The sequence below is a fragment of the Schistocerca nitens genome, chromosome 10, assembly GCF_023898315.1.
Source record: "Schistocerca nitens isolate TAMUIC-IGC-003100 chromosome 10, iqSchNite1.1, whole genome shotgun sequence".
Classification (NCBI taxonomy): domain Eukaryota; kingdom Metazoa; phylum Arthropoda; class Insecta; order Orthoptera; family Acrididae; genus Schistocerca; species Schistocerca nitens.
The window spans coordinates 170,945,351-170,961,441 of record NC_064623.1 but is presented as its reverse complement, the minus strand read 5'-3'; positions in this window follow the sequence as shown (position 1 = coordinate 170,961,441).

Below are 16,091 nucleotides of genomic sequence, written 5' to 3'. Positions count from 1 at the left end.
TAACTTTATTCTCTTGTTGGAATACATCTCTTGAATAGTAGTAAGCTATAAGCACTGATACAAATGGCGCCTTGCTAGGTAGTAGCTATGGAATAAGCTGAAGGCTATTCTATCAGTCTCTCGGCAATTGAGAGGAAGACTTGGTAGGTCTGGTCGCAAGCTATGTCGTCCGTACAACTGGGGCGAGGTCATGTCCGTGTCTTGTGACCTGCCATGTGGTGGCGCTAGGATTGCGATTACACTGTGGCGACACGCGGGTCCGACATGTACTACAGGACCGCGGCCGATTTAAGTTACCACCTAGCAAGTGTGGTGTCTAGCGGTGACACCACATTCCTCCCCCGCAAATCGGCGAACGGTCGTGAGATAAGGCTTCCGCCCGCCGTGGGGAGGACCCCATGTTGACGTATGCGATGAGGTGGGGAGCCTAACAACAGGCGAGGCTGTGCCACCCGCACCCGGCCATTCGGTCCGAGGGGAGCTAGGAAACGCCTGCAAACCTAGTCCAGGGTGCACGTCAACATGAGGTGTATGCGCACGTAATGAGACAGAAGGGTCGACCTCCATGTGGTCGGAGCACCCGACGGGCGAAGACATCTGGGCCGGAGCGGGCAAGAGGTCCATGGCGGAGGACGGCTGGTCACGGGAAGCGAGCGGCGGCGCGTGACCCAGGGAGGCGCCAGGCGGTTGCAGCGACGCGTCCACTGCGGGCGGCGCCGGCGGCGGCTGCGGCGGCGGCGCGACGCCATGGGGCAAAATGGAAGGCAGCGTCGGCAACACCTGGGGATGAGTCGAGCCAGTAGATGGGTCCCCAGGGCGCTGACCTGACGGCACCGTCGCTGAAAGCAGACGGGGAGCGGCAGAACCCAGGCGACGACAGAGGCGCAGCTGATTGAGATGCCGACGCACCTCACCAGAGGCCCCCAAAACCAAATACATCGCGCGGCCGAGGCAGCGAAGAATGCGCCCTGCGAGCCAACGCTGTGAACCGCGATAGTTGCGATAATAGACAACGTCGCCAGGAGCAAAAACAGGAGTCTGCCGCTGCACCGGAACCTGATGCGGCGGATGCAGCAAAGACATCAGGGTACGATGAGATCGACCATGGAGCAATTCAGCCGGCGAGCGACCATCGCGGGGCTGAGAGCGATACGATGACAAAAAGAGTAACAAAGCGTCCTCCCGAGAATGCGATTCTTTCAATTTCAACATCTGTGACTTGAAAGTCCGGACCAATCGTTCAGCGGCACCGTTTGACTGAGGCGAAAACGGCGCGGACGTCAGATGTTGAATACCATTGGCCTTGCAGAATGACTGAAATTCCGCGGACAGGAATTGTGGGCCATTGTCGGAAACAATAGTCTGCGGAAGACCTTCAATGCAAAAGATAGCAGACAAGGCTTGGATTGTGGCAGTAGACGTCGTGGAAGACATCCGGACAACAAAAGGAAAATTACTGAAAGCATCGACCACAACCAACCATCGAGCATTCCAGAATGGACCAGCAAAATCGATGTGCAAGCGTTGCCAAGGGGAAGTGGCGTTCGGCCATGCAAAGAATTTACGCGGCGGTGCGGATTGGTGTTCGGCACACGCCACGCAAGAGGAGCACATATTCGTAATCGCAGCATCGATTCCGAACCAAGTACAGTGCTGACGAGCAAGTTGTTTCGTACGCACTATACCCCAATGTCCTTGGTGAAGAAGCTTTAAGACAGAGGACTGTAACGAACGTGGGACTACGACTCGGGATTGATCATTATCGGAACGCAACAACAAAACACCACGTCGTACAAAAAGTCTCTCCTTGTGAGCAAAAAAACGGCGAACCAAAGGATCTTCGATCCGTGACTTTGACAAGGGCCATTGCGTAGCAACAAAACGCAAAACAGTAGCAAGGACAGGGTCAGCAGCTGTGGCTGTAGCTACACGACGAAAATCAATCGGAAACGATGCGACCACGTCATCGGCTTCCGAATCAATGAACATGCAAGCAAGTTCGGAAGAATCGAATGCTTTATCCTCAGCAACAGGCAAACGGGACAACGCATCAGCGTTGCCGTGCTTAGCAGTGGACCGATACAAGATATCGTAGCGGTACTGCGAGAGAAAAAGTGACCAGCGAATGAATTTCTGCGCTGTACGTGGAGGTACAGGCTTGTTCGGATGAAAAAGCGATGTCAAAGGTTTGTGGTCCGTGATGATTGTAAAGTGACGACCATACAAGAAGTCATGGAACTTGGTAACACCAAACACGAGAGCTAAAGCTTCTTTCTCTATTTGTGAATAATTTCTTTGCGCAGATGAGAGCAATTTGGACGCAAAGGCAATAGGGCGATCATGCGAGCCATCTTTGTGCGCAAGCACAGCACCGATCCCGAAAGCCGATGCATCAACCATCAACAAAAGGGGTTTTCGGGGATCGAATGGCGTAAGGCAAGTATTTGAAAGTAACGCCGATTTCAACTGGCGAAAGGCGCGTTCGCATTCCGTCGTCCAGACGAACGGAACACCTTTACGGCGTAAGCGATGAAGCGGAGCTGAAATGGAAGAAGCATTGCGCAAAAATTTATGATAATAATTTATTTTACCCAACACACTCTGTAGCTGTTTCAAATTCTGCGGAGCAGGTAAGTCCTGTATGGCACGGAGGTGCTCTGGACTCGGATGTATACCTTGGGCATTTATGACATGCCCCAGGTAGGGTAAGTCCCGAGCAAAGAACACACATTTGTCCTTTCTCAAGCGAAGACCATTCTGACGCAAGACCTGAAATAATGTTCGGAGATTTTGCAAATGTTCTGCTTCTGTCTGTCCTGAGATCACAATATCGTCCAGATAGTTCGCAGCAGTAGGGACCGACGCACAAATAGTTTGTAAATATTGCTGAAACAATGCAGGGGCGGATGCACACCCGAATGGCAGCCTTGTGAAGCGATACAAGCCAAGATGCGTGTTTACCACCAAGACGCGCTGGGAGTCTTCGTCCACAGGTATCTGCAAGTACGCATCTGCTAGGTCCAATTTTGAAAAATATTTTCCCGGGCACAGTTTGTCAAAAAGATCTTCCGGGCGGGGCAAAGGAAAAGTAGCAGTCACAAGTTGTGGATTCACAGTGGCCTTGAAGTCCACACAAAGTCTCATTTTTCCGGAAGGTTTTGGCAAAATTACTAAGGGTGAGGCCCAGAGAGAAGCCTGCACACGTTCAATTACACCTTGAGATTCTAAATCGTGTAATGTTCTGGCGACCTCATCACGCAATGCGTGGGGAACATTGCGCGCTCTGAAAAATGTCGGTTGCGCGTTGTCTGTCAATTCCAAATGTGCAGCATAGTTCTTAGCGCAACCAAGGCCCGGTGCAAAAATGTCTGCAAATTCTTCACAAAGACGAGAAACACTGGCGGAAGGCACAGTCTGATTCACTGATAGGACCTGATTTACTATAGACAAATTAAACAATTGAAACAAATCTAAACCAAACAAGTTCACTGCAGTAGAAGAACGAAGAACGTAAAATGATACAAGTTTTGTTTGTCCCTTGTATGTTGCAAGAAGGCTGCACTGTCCTAACACAGGTATATGCTGTCCTGAGTAACTATGTAACTCAACATTTGCGGCACGCAATGGCGGTTGGCCCAGTTGTTTGTACGTGTCGTGATTAATCAATGAAACTGCAGCTCCGGTATCGAGCTGGAATGGGATCACTTTGCCTTCAAAGGCTAAGTCCACAAAAAGTTTATTGTCCTGCTGACGACAAGAGCGACTGTCACGTGCAAATTGAACTGATACAGGTACAGAAGCACTTGCGACTTTACGGGATTTCCTGCGACGTCGACACACACTTTGGGTGGGACGAACACAGTCACTGTTAGCTAAAGTGTCACTGGACGGGTGGGAATGAACTACATTAATGTCCATGGGCGAAGGTCCACGAGCCTGATTGTCCTGGGTTCGATTCCGGCGCGAAGCAAAAGGCCTGGAATTTGTGTGATTGTCTGATCTAAGCTTTTTCTGGCAAACACTTTGTACATGTCCTTTCTTTTGACAGTAAAAGCAAATAGCTTGGCGTGACGGGCAATTTTCACGCGAATGTCTAGTTGCACACCGCGGGCATGATTTCACTGCAGTTGCTTGCTTACGCGGCGCACGTGTTTGCGAGCGCGGCTGCGACGGGCGCGAGGGCCGCTTAGCGTCCCGTGCAGCGGGCCCGGCGGGCCGATTAATGTGACACACTGCTGGCGAAGTTTCAAATGAGTCCTGAGCAAAGTCAAGTGTGTCTTGCCTATCCAATATGTCTATCACTTGTTGAAGGGAGGGATTTACGAGTTTCAAAATCTGTTCCCGTATGCGAACATCAGAAACGTTCTGTGCTATTGCATCACGCACCATAGTATCTGAATATGGGAGGCCACATTCACATTCAAAGGCGCACTCCCTAGTAAGTCCTTGCAAAGTTGCAACCCACTCCCTATTAGTCTGACCGGCCGTACGTTTTGTACGAAAGAACGTATACCGTTTTGCAACTACATTGACTGTTTCTTTGAAATAGGCATCTAAAGCAGACAAAATTTCTTCGTAGGACAGAGTTGCTACGTCGCGTCGGGGAAACAATTTCACTATCACACGGTAGGTAGACACACCGACACAAGAAAGCAAAAACGGCTGCCGCTCTTTACCTTGTATTCTGTACGCGGCGAGATGAAACTGGAACTGGCTGGCCCACTCAGTCCAGGTTTCGCACGTGGCCTCAAAGGGCCTAAATGGCGGTGCGACAGCGTTGTGTGGCTGCGGTAGCGATGAAGCGGCGGCTGCCGCATCGGTTTGCAGCGCACGTTGACCCTGGACGAGCTGTCCAAGGGCTTCCAATAACGCCTGCGTCTGCTGATTCTGCAAGCGAAAAAATTCGGACAGTACATCTGGAGATTGTGGCGAAGCCATGACACAAGCAAATCAGAGCACAAAAAGGGAAAAAGAACAAATCAGTCCAAAGCAGAAAAAACACTTTCTCTCGTCGCCATGTGATGTGTCGGCAGCGGGGCCAACACCTTGTAGATCGAAGTGGCTGAAAGTGCACGCTAAACTAACGCAGACGGGCGTGAAGTACTGGAACATGAGACTTATTAATGAATAAGAAGAAAAGTACGTAGCTGGAATAATATACTTAACTTTATTCTCTTGTTGGAATACATCTCTTGAATAGTAGTAAGCTATAAGCACTGATACAAATGGCGCCTTGCTAGGTAGTAGCTATGGAATAAGCTGAAGGCTATTCTATCAGTCTCTCGGCAATTGAGAGGAAGACTTGGTAGGTCTGGTCGCAAGCTATGTCGTCCGTACAACTGGGGCGAGGTCATGTCCGTGTCTTGTGACCTGCCATGTGGTGGCGCTAGGATTGCGATTACACAGTGGCGACACGCGGGTCCGACATGTACTACAGGACCGCGGCCGATTTAAGTTACCACCTAGCAAGTGTGGTGTCTAGCGGTGACACCACATGTGATGTCCTTAGATTAGTTAGGTTTAAGTAGTTCTAAGTTCTAGGGGACTGATGAACTCAGATATCTAAGTCCCATAGTGATCAGAGCTTTTTTTTTTTTTTTTTTTAAACAGATCAGTTGGGCAATCTTTCGTAGCAATAGCGGAAACGACGCAAAGAGTAGCGGCGTACTGTCATTGATATGAAGATATTTTTGAAGATTTTTGAAGATATACGCCTGATCAAATATTTTGTGTTAATACGAGGGCAGTTCAATAAGTAATGCAACACATTTTTTTTTCTCGGCCAATTTTGGTTGAAAAAACCGGAAATTTCTTGTGGAATATTTTCAAACATTCCCGCTTCGTCTCGTATAGTTTCATTGACTTCCGACAGGTGGCAGCGCTGTACGGAGCTGTTAAAATGGCGTATGTAACGGATGTGCGTTGCAAACAACGGGCAGTGATCGAGTTTCTTTTGGCGGAAAACCAGGGCATCTCAGATATTCATAGGCGCTTGCAGAATGTCTACGGTGATCTGGCAGTGGACAAAAGCACGGTGAGTCGTTGGGCAAAGCGTGTGTCATCATCGCCGCAAGGTCAAGCAAGACTGTCTGATCTCCCGCGTGCGGGCCGGCCGTGCACAGCTGTGACTCCTGCAATGGCGGAGCGTGCGAACACACTCGTTCGAGATGATCGACGGATCACCGTCAAACAACTCAGTGCTCAACTTCACATCTCTGTTGGTAGTGCTGTCACAATTGTTCACCAGTTGGGATATTCAAAGGTTTGTTCCCGTTGGGTCCCTTGTTGTCTAACCGAACACCATAAAGAGCAAAGGAGAACCATCTGTGCGGAATTGCTTGCTCGTCATGTGGCTGAGGGAGACAATTTCTTGTCAAAGATTGTTACAGGCGATGAAACATGGGTTCATCACTTCGAACCTGAAACAAAACGGCAATCAATGGAGTGGCGCCACATCCACTCCCCTACCAAGAAAAAGTTTAAAGCCATACCCTCAGCCGGTAAAGTCACGGTTACAGTCTTCTGGGACGCTGAAGGGGTTATTCTGTTCGATGTCCTTCCCCGTGGTCAAACGATCAACTCTGAAGTGTATTGTGCTACTCTTCAGAAATTGAAGAAACGACTTCAGCGTGTTCGTAGGCACAAAAATCAGAACGAACTTCTCCTTCTTCATGACAACGCAAGACCTCACACAAGTCTTCGCACCCGAGAGGAGCTCACAAAACTTCAGTGGACTGTTCTTCCTCATGCACCCTACAGCCCCGATCTCGCACCGTCGGATTTCCATATGTTTGGCCCAATGAAGGACGCAATCCGTGGGAGGCACTACGCGGATGATGAAGTTATTGATGCAGTACGACGTTGGCTCCGACATCGACCAGTGGAATGGTACCGTGCAAGCATACAGGCCCTCATTTCAAGGTGGCGTAAGACCGTAGCATTGAATGGAGATTACGTTGAAAAATAGTGTTGTGTAGCTAAAAGATTGGGGAATAACCTGGTGTATTTCAATGCTGAATAAAACAACCCCTGTTTCAGAAAAAAAATGTGTTGCATTACTTATTGAACTGCCCTCGTACATTCAGTATCCCCTGTTAGTGTTATGTGGTATTGGTCTGTGACTCCTGCCCCCCCCCCCCCCCCCCCTCACCCGCACCCACTTAAAACACCATCGCCTGTTACTTTTTTTTGGCAAATTTTATACATTAGTAATTTTAATAAACATTTTTGGAACAATGATCAAAAACTTTTTTAAATTTTTCTTTCAAAAATTAAGTCTTAATCATACCACGTATACTTCAAGAACATAGGTGACCGGTTTCGGTTATATCACATGACCATCATCAGACCCATGGCAAACTTCGAAGATGGTAGGTGGAGCTCTCTCATCAGCTGCTCTGTTGACATCACAGCAGCTATTGACGATAAAATCTACACTGTTAATATTTTGATTAGCACGTATGTCGTTCAAATACTGAGAATAGCATACAAAAAGGGGAGATAAAAGGAAAGGATCATCATAGATTCTTTATCAAACTTCTGTAGAATAAATTCAAAATCATATGAACGAAGGTTAAAGGTTAAATCCAAGAAAGTAATTCAGTAAGGATAACAGTTATCATGGAAGAGAGTTGTAGCCACATCGAAAAGGAAATTCAATGCGACTACAATGCAACTCGGTTATGGAAATGTTCAGTCAGTTGCTCTTGAGTCGCTCTAGAGTACTTTTGCGATAGTTGTCTAAAAGCAAACGCTATTAGATTATTTCAGTTTTTGAAGTTTGATAATTCGTGAGGTAGAGACTGAAGTATTGCTCAGTCATTCGGCTGATGAAATTTAATCTTTACCGTTCTCAACGCGACGGTATAGTAAGACGAGTGTTAGACTTCAATTGTGTGATATTGGTTTATCGGACTTAGCCTTCGTACTGATGAACAGTTACAAACCTTGAGAGCAATGGATCAACGACAGAAAAACGATTCGTAGTCTTGAGTAGGACACAATAAAACGAAGACACGAAGAAAGACAAGTACGCCGATTTGTCAAACGTTGTCGTCAGCGTCACGATTACTGAAGTTAATCTTGAATGATATATCGGTGTACGTGTGTTGTAGGGGCAAACAATCAATTACAGAAAGAACAATAAAATCTGAGTCAACAGATAAAAAAAAATTACTCCAACATAAGTTATTTCTGGAGTTACGTCGGACCGTTGTTAATAACTTGACGTAGTAACGGAATAGCAGACAGCAAAATTTCGTCCTCGCTATGTATGACGTGAAAAACAACCGTAATGATCAAATCAAGAACCAAGATTTTATTTCATCACGGAACTAACCGGGCATAAAAATAAAAATAAACGATTGCAGTTTACCAGTTCGCACAAGCTGAGAAGACTGTTGTGGACAGAAAACAGAATATTTCTAAACCACGTGAGGAGTTGTGTTCTTACGAGAGTTGCAGGTGGTGTTCCACGTCACACCGACGGGGATGAACATCGTTAACGAATCGCGTCCCCTCCCGGCGAGTGAAGAAGGAGGGAAGGTACATCACATTAAGTCCACTGTTTCCGATGTGATACTGAACTGGAAACGTGTAGGGACACGTACAGCAGAAAAGCGTACAGGCCGACCCCGTCTGTTGGCTGACAGAGACCGCCGACAGTTGAAGGGGGTCGTAATGTGTAATAGGCAAACATCTATCCAGACCACCACACAGGATTTCCAAACTGCATCAGGATCCATTTCAAGTACTATGGCAGTTAGGCGGGAGGTGAGACAACTTGGCTTTCATGGTCGAGCGGCTGCTCGTAAGCCACACATCACGCCGGTAAACGTCGAACGGCGCTTCTACATCTACGTGATTTCTCTGCTATTCACAATAAAGTGCCTGGCAGAGGGTTCAATGAACCACCTTCATGCTGTCCGTCTACCACTCCACTCTCGAACGGCACGCGGGAGAAACGAGCACTTAAATTTTTCTGTGCGAGCCCTGATTTCTCTTATTTTATCGTGAAGATTATTTCTCCCTATGTAGGTGGGTGGCAACAATGTTTTCGCAATCGGAGGAGAAAATTGGTAATTGAAATTTCATGAAAAGATCCCGTCGCAACCAAAAACGCCTTTGTTTTAATGATTGCCACTCCAATTCACGTATCATGTCTGTGACACTATCTCCTCTGTTTCGCGATAATGCAAAACGTGCTGCCCTTCTTTGTATTTTTTCTATGTCATCCGTCAGTCCCATCTGATGCGGATCCCACACCGCACAGCAATATTCCAGAATAGGGTGGACTAGCGTGGTGTAAGCAGTCTCTTTAGTAGACCTGTTGCACCTTCTAAGTGACCTGCCAATGAATCTCAGTCTTTGGTTTGCTCTACCCACAATATTATCTATGTAACCGTTCCAATTTAGGTTATTCATAATTGTAATCCCTAAGTATTTAGTTGAATTTATAGTCTTCAGATTTCTGTGACTTATCGCGTAATCGAAATTTAGCTTATTTCTTTTAGTACTCATGTGAATAACTTCATACTTCTCCTTATTCAGAGTCAATTGCCACTTTTCGCACCATACAGATATCTTATCTAAATCATTTTGCGAATCATTTTGATCATCTGATTACTTTACAAGACGGTAAATGACAGCATCATCTGCAAACAATCCAAGACGGCTACTCAGATTGTCTCCTATGTCGTTAATATAGATCATGAACAATAGAGGGCCTATAAAACTTCCTTGGTGAACGCCGGATATTACTTCTGTTTTAATCGATGACTTTCCGTCTATTACTACGAACTGTGACCTTTCTGACAGGAAATCATCAGTCGCACAACTGCTGGATAGAAGACGCTTGTGAGGAACGGTGTCGAAAGCCTTCTGGAAATCTAAAAATATGGAATCAATTTGACATCCCCTGTCGATAGCACTTATTACTTCATGAGTATAAAGAGCTAGTTGTGTTTCACAAGAACGATATTTTCTGAAACAGTGCAGACTATGTGTCAATAAATCGTTTCTTTCGAGGTACTCAATAATGTTCGAATACAGTATATGTTCCAAAACCCTACTGCAAATGCCGGCCGCGGCGGCCGTGCGGTTCTAGGCGCTGCAGTCCGGAACCGCGGGACTGCTACGGTCGCAGGTTCGAATCCTGCCTCGGGCATGGATGTGTGTGATGTCCTTAGGTTAGTTCGGTTTAAGTAGTTCTAAGTTCTAGGGGACTGATGACCTAAGATGTTAAGTCCCATAGTGCTCAGAGCCATTTGAACCATTTGAACCTACTGCAAATCGACGTTAGTGATATAAGCCTGTAATCCAGCAGATTACTCCTACTTCGCTTTATGGTTATTGGTGTGACTTGAGCAAATTTCCAGTCTTTAGGTACGGATCTTTCTGTGAGCGAGTGGTAGTATATAATTGCTGAATATGGAGCTATTTTATCAGCATACTCTGAGAGGAACCTCACGTGACTGGTATACAATCTGGACCGGAGGCCTTGCCTTTATTAAGTGATTTAAGACGCTTCGTTACTCCGAGGATATCTACCTCTATGTTTCTCATCTTGGCAGTTGTTATTGATTGGAATTCAGGAATATTTACTTCGTCTTCTTTGGTGAATGAGTTTCGGAAAACCGAGTTCAGTAACTCTGCTTTAGTGGCACTGTCATCAGTGACTTCACCGTTGTTATCGCGCAGTGAAGGTACTGATTGCGTCTTGCCACTGGTATGCTTTATGTATGACCAGAATCTCTTTGGGTTTTCTGCCAGATTTCGAGACAGAGTTTCGTTGTGGAAATTATTAAAAGCATCTCGCTTTGAAGTACGCGCCATATTTCGAACTTCTGTAAAACTTAGCCAATCTTGGGGATTTTGCGTTTTTTTAAGTCTGGTATGCTTTTTTCGTTGCTTCTGCAACAACGATCTGACCAGTTTTGTGTACCATTGGGGATCAGTACCATCACTTATTAATTTATGTGGTATATATCTCTCAATTGCTGGCGATATTATCTCTTTGAGAACATTCCACAACTTTTCTGCACTTACATGATCAGATCGGAAGGAGTGAAGACTGTCTCTTAAAAAGGCGTCAAGAGCATTTTTATCATCTTCTTTAAATAAATATATTTTGTTTTTCTTTTTGATGGTTGTAGGTGTTACAGTATTCAGCCTAGTAGCAACTGCCTTGTGGTCGCTAATCCCTGTATTCGTCACAATACTATTTGTCCAGGATTAGTTGTTGCTAAAAGGTCAAGTATGCTTTCGCAACCATTTACGCTTCGAGTGAGCTCATGAACTAATTGTTCAAAATAATTTTCTGAGAAAACATTCAGTACAATTTCGGATGATGTTTTATGCCTGCCGCCGGATTTAAACGTATAATTTTTCCAGCATATCGAGGGTAGACTAAAGTCACCACCGACTATAATTGTATGATCAGGGTACTTATTTGAAATGACTCAAGTTTTCTTTGAACTGTTCAGCAACTATATCTTCTGAGTCGGGGGGGTCGGTAAAACGATCCAATTAATAGTTTAGTCCGATTGTCAGGTATAACCTCTACCCAAACTATTTCACACGAACTATCTACTTGAATTTCGCTACAAGGCAAACTACCTCTGACAGCAATAAATACTCCACCACCAACTGTATTTAATCGATCGCCAGCCAGTGTGGCCGAGCTGTTCTAGGCGCTTCAGTCTCGAACCGCGCGACCGCTACGGTCGCAGGTTCGAATCCTGCCTCGGGCATGGATGTGTGTGCTGTCCTTAGGTTAGTTAGGTTTAAGTAGTTCTAAGTTCTAGGGGACTGATGACCTCAGATGTTAAGTCCCATAGTGCTCAGAGCCATAATCGACCCTTTCTGAACACTATTAGATCGTTTGAAGAAATTTCGGCTGAACTTATTTCCGGCTTTAGCCAGCTCTCTGTACCTACAACTATTTGAGCTTCAGTGCTTTCTATTATGGCTTGGAACTCTGGTTCTTTCCCAACACAGCTACGACAATTTACAACTACAATACCAATCGTTTCTACGTGACTGTCTTTTACCTGCCCACTTTTAGACGGCCGTCCCTTCTGTGGTTCCCTGAGACCCTATAACCTAAAAAGCCACACAGCCCCTGCTACCCGTGTAGCCACCTCCTGTATGTAGACTTCTGCCCTATTAAGCGGAACCTGGAAACCCACCATCCGATGGCGCAAGTCAAGGAATCTGCAGCCTACATGGTCACAGAACCGCCTGAGCCTCTGATTCAGACCCTTCACTCGGCTCTGCACCACAGTCGGTTCTATCGACGATGCTGCAGATGGTGAGCTCCACCTTAATCTCGGAAGCAAGACTGGCAGTCTTCACCATTTCCGCTAGCTGCCCGAAACCAGACAGAATCTGCTCTGATACAAAGCGACACACGTCATTGGTACCGACACGAGCCACCACCTGCAGTTGGCAGCACCCTGTACTCTTCATGGCATCTGGAAGCATCCTTTCCACATCTGGAATGACTCCCCCCGGAATGCACACAGAGTGCACACTGGCTTCTTGGCAGCCATGTTCCTAAAGGGCCCCATTACGCACCTAACATTGTAGCTCCCAACTACCAGCAAACCCACCCTCTGTGAATGCCCAGACCTTGCAGGCCGAGAAGCTTCCTCTGGAACAGGGTGGACGACTGAATCCGGCTCAGAGACATCATAAGCCACAGATAACGCCCAAAACCTGTTCGTCAAATGAACCAGGAAGGCCCTACGATCGGCCCCTCGGAAAGTTTTTCACTGCCTGCCAGACTTTGGAATGATCTCCCACTCGACCATGGGTGAGGGGTCAACCTCAGTACAGGCAGTACCAGGGGAAGCCACAGCAGTGGACTGATCAGAGGACACGTGGGACGTGCTTGATGTCCCCCGCATCCCCACATTCGATCCCCCACAGTGACGCCCCTGGGCAGCAGCCTCAAGCTGTGTGACGGAAGCCAAAGCAGCCTGGAGCTGTGAGCGAAGGGCCGCCAACTCCATGGTTTAAGGAGCTTAAACATTGGCCGACTGAACAGTGGAAAAACGTTGTGTGGAATGAGGAATCACAGTACACAATGTGGCAATCCAATGGCAGGGTGTGGGTATGACGAATGCCTGGTAAACATCATCTGCCAGCGTGTGTAGCAGTAAAATTCGGAGGCTGTGGTGTTATGGTGTCGTCGGGTTTTTCATCGAGGGGGCTTGGATCCATTGTTGTTTTACATGGCACTATCAGAGCATAGGCCTACATTGATGTTTTAAGCACCTTCTCGCTTCCCACAGTTGAAGAGCAATTCGGGGATGGCGATTGCATCTTTCAGCACGATCAGGCACCTGTTCATAATGCACTGCCTGTGACATAGTGGTTACACGACAATAACTTCCCTGTAATGGACTGGTCTGCACAGAGTCCTGACCTGAATCCTATGGAACACCTTTGGGATGTTTTGGAACACCGACTTCATGCCAGGCCTCACCGACCGATAACTCTCCTCAATGCAACACTCCGTGAAGAATGGGCTGCTATTCCCCAATAAACTTTCCAGCACCTGACTGAACGTATGCCTGTGAGAGTGGAATCTGTCACCAAGGCTAAGGCTGGGCCAACACCTTATTGAATTCCAGCATTACTGATGGAAGGCGCCACGAACTTGTAAGTCATTTTCAGCCAGGTGTCCAGATAGTTTTGATCACAGGGTGTATGGTTCTATATTTACACAAACTGGCAATTTTACTTAACTCGAATGGAGTTCATGTGTTGTGGTCCAAGCTCATCAGTAATGGTCCACTATAGTCACTGATCTCGTCACTATGTACTGTCATAGTCTGTGATGAACTAAACCTGCTCTGCGAGTATACTGACATGCCAAACTGGATGAGTGAGTGAGACTCTCTGGTGAGCGGCGGCGGCCTAAATACATGCTATCGAGAAGGTGTTGTCGGCACATTTCTTGTGGGGGTGTCTCTGGCCTCTGTTGTGATAGGTGCTCTCGATCCAGTGCCTACTAATCGATCTTCGTACTTCGTCTTTGCTGATAGGTGTGCTGCTGACAGCTTACACCGGCACAATAACAATGAAAAACGCAAGACAGCTGTAATATTCTGCAATTTCTGTTAGCTAGCTAACTGATTTTAGGCTGTTAACCAATGAAAAGGGACCGTCGCGGGGGGTATATTATGTGAAACAGATTCTGGCTGAAGTTTCCTTCATTAAAAGCTATCTGTTTGTGGGGAAATTATGTATTGTTAGTTATAGGTATGTTTATGGAAATGGAAGAGGAGGTAGATGAAGATGAAATGGGAGATACGATACTGCGTGAAGAGTTTGACAGAGCACTGAAAGACCTAAGTCGAAACAAGGCCCCAGGAGTAGTCGACATTCCATTAGAACTACTGACAGCCTTGGGAGAGCCAGTCCTGACAAACTCTACCATCTGGTGAGCAAGATGTATGAGACAGGCGAAATTCCCTCAGACTTCAAGGAGAATATAATAATTCCAATCCCAAAGAAAGCAGGCGTTGACAGATGTGAAAATTACCGAACTATCAGTTTAATAAGTCACAGTTACAAAATACTAACGCGAATTTTTTACAGACGAATGGAAAAACTGGTAGAAGTCGACCTCGGGGAAGATCAGTTTAGATTCTGTAGAAATGTTGGAACACGTGAGGCAATACTGACCCTACGACTTATCTTAGAAGGAAGATTAAGGAAAGGCAAACCTACGTTTCTAGCATTTGTAGACTTAGAGAAAGCTTTTGACAATGTTGATTGGAATACTCTCTTTCAAATTCTAAAGGTGGCAGGGGTAAAATACAAGGAGCGAAAGGCTATTTACAATTTGTACAGAAACCAGATGGCAGTTATAAGAGTCGAGGGACATTAAAGGGAAGCAGTGGTTGGGAAGGGAGTAAGACAGGGTTGTAGCCTATCCCCGATGTTGTTCAATCTGTATATTGAGCAAGCAGTAAAGGAAACGGAAGAAAAGTTCCGAGTTGGTATTAAAATCCATGGAGAAGAAATAAAAACTTTGAGGTACGCCGATGACATTGCAGTTCTGTCAGAGACAGCAAAGGACTTGGAAGAGCATTTTAACGGAATGGACAGTGTCTTGAAGGGAGGGTATAAGATGAAGATCAACAAAAGGAAAACGTGGATAATGGAATGAGGTCGAATTAAGTCGGGCTATGCTGCGGGAATTAGATTAGGAAAGGAGACGCTTAAAGTAGTAAAGGAGTTCTGCCATCTGGGGAGCAAAATAACTGATGATGGTCGAAGTAGAGAGGATATAAAACGTAGACTGGCAATGGCAAGGAAAGCGTTTCTGAAGAAGAGGAATTTGTTAACATCGAGTATTGATTTAAGTGTCAGGAAGTATTTGTATGGAGTGTAGCCATGTATGGAAATGAAACATTGACAGTAAATAGTTTGGACAAAAAGAGAATAGAAGCTTTCGAAATGTGGTGCTACAGAAGAATTCTGAAGATCAGATGGGTAGACCACATAACTAATGAGGAGGTATTGAATAGAATTGGGGAAAAGAGGAGTTTGTGGCACAACTTGACAAGAAGAACGATCCGGTTGGTAGGACATGTTCTGAGGCATCAAGGGATCACAAATTTAGCATTGGAGGGCAGCGTGGAGGGTAAAAATCGTAGAGGGAGACCAAGAGATGAATACGCTGAGCAGATTCAGAAGGATGTAGGCTGCAGTAGGTATTGGGAGATGAAGAGGCTTGCACAGGATAGAGTAGCAAGGAGAGCTGCATCAAACCAGCCTCAGGACTGAAGACCACAACAACAACATGTTTAGGGATATTTTACTTTTTTTTATGTCATAGGTTCTCAGAAACCTCCTTCATCCGTATTACAGCCCTCTATGGGTGTGGATATTGAACACGAATATTGCGCAATGGATTCTTTTGGAGGGATGAATGAAGGAGTTTTCCGTCATAGAACTCAGCATACCTATTGGCAGTCTGTGCCATTAATATTTATAATTGTTAAAAGGGTATCGGGTTTGTTCAAGCATAGCATACTGAAGTTATTCTGAATAAATTTGCTTTATTTCTTTCATAA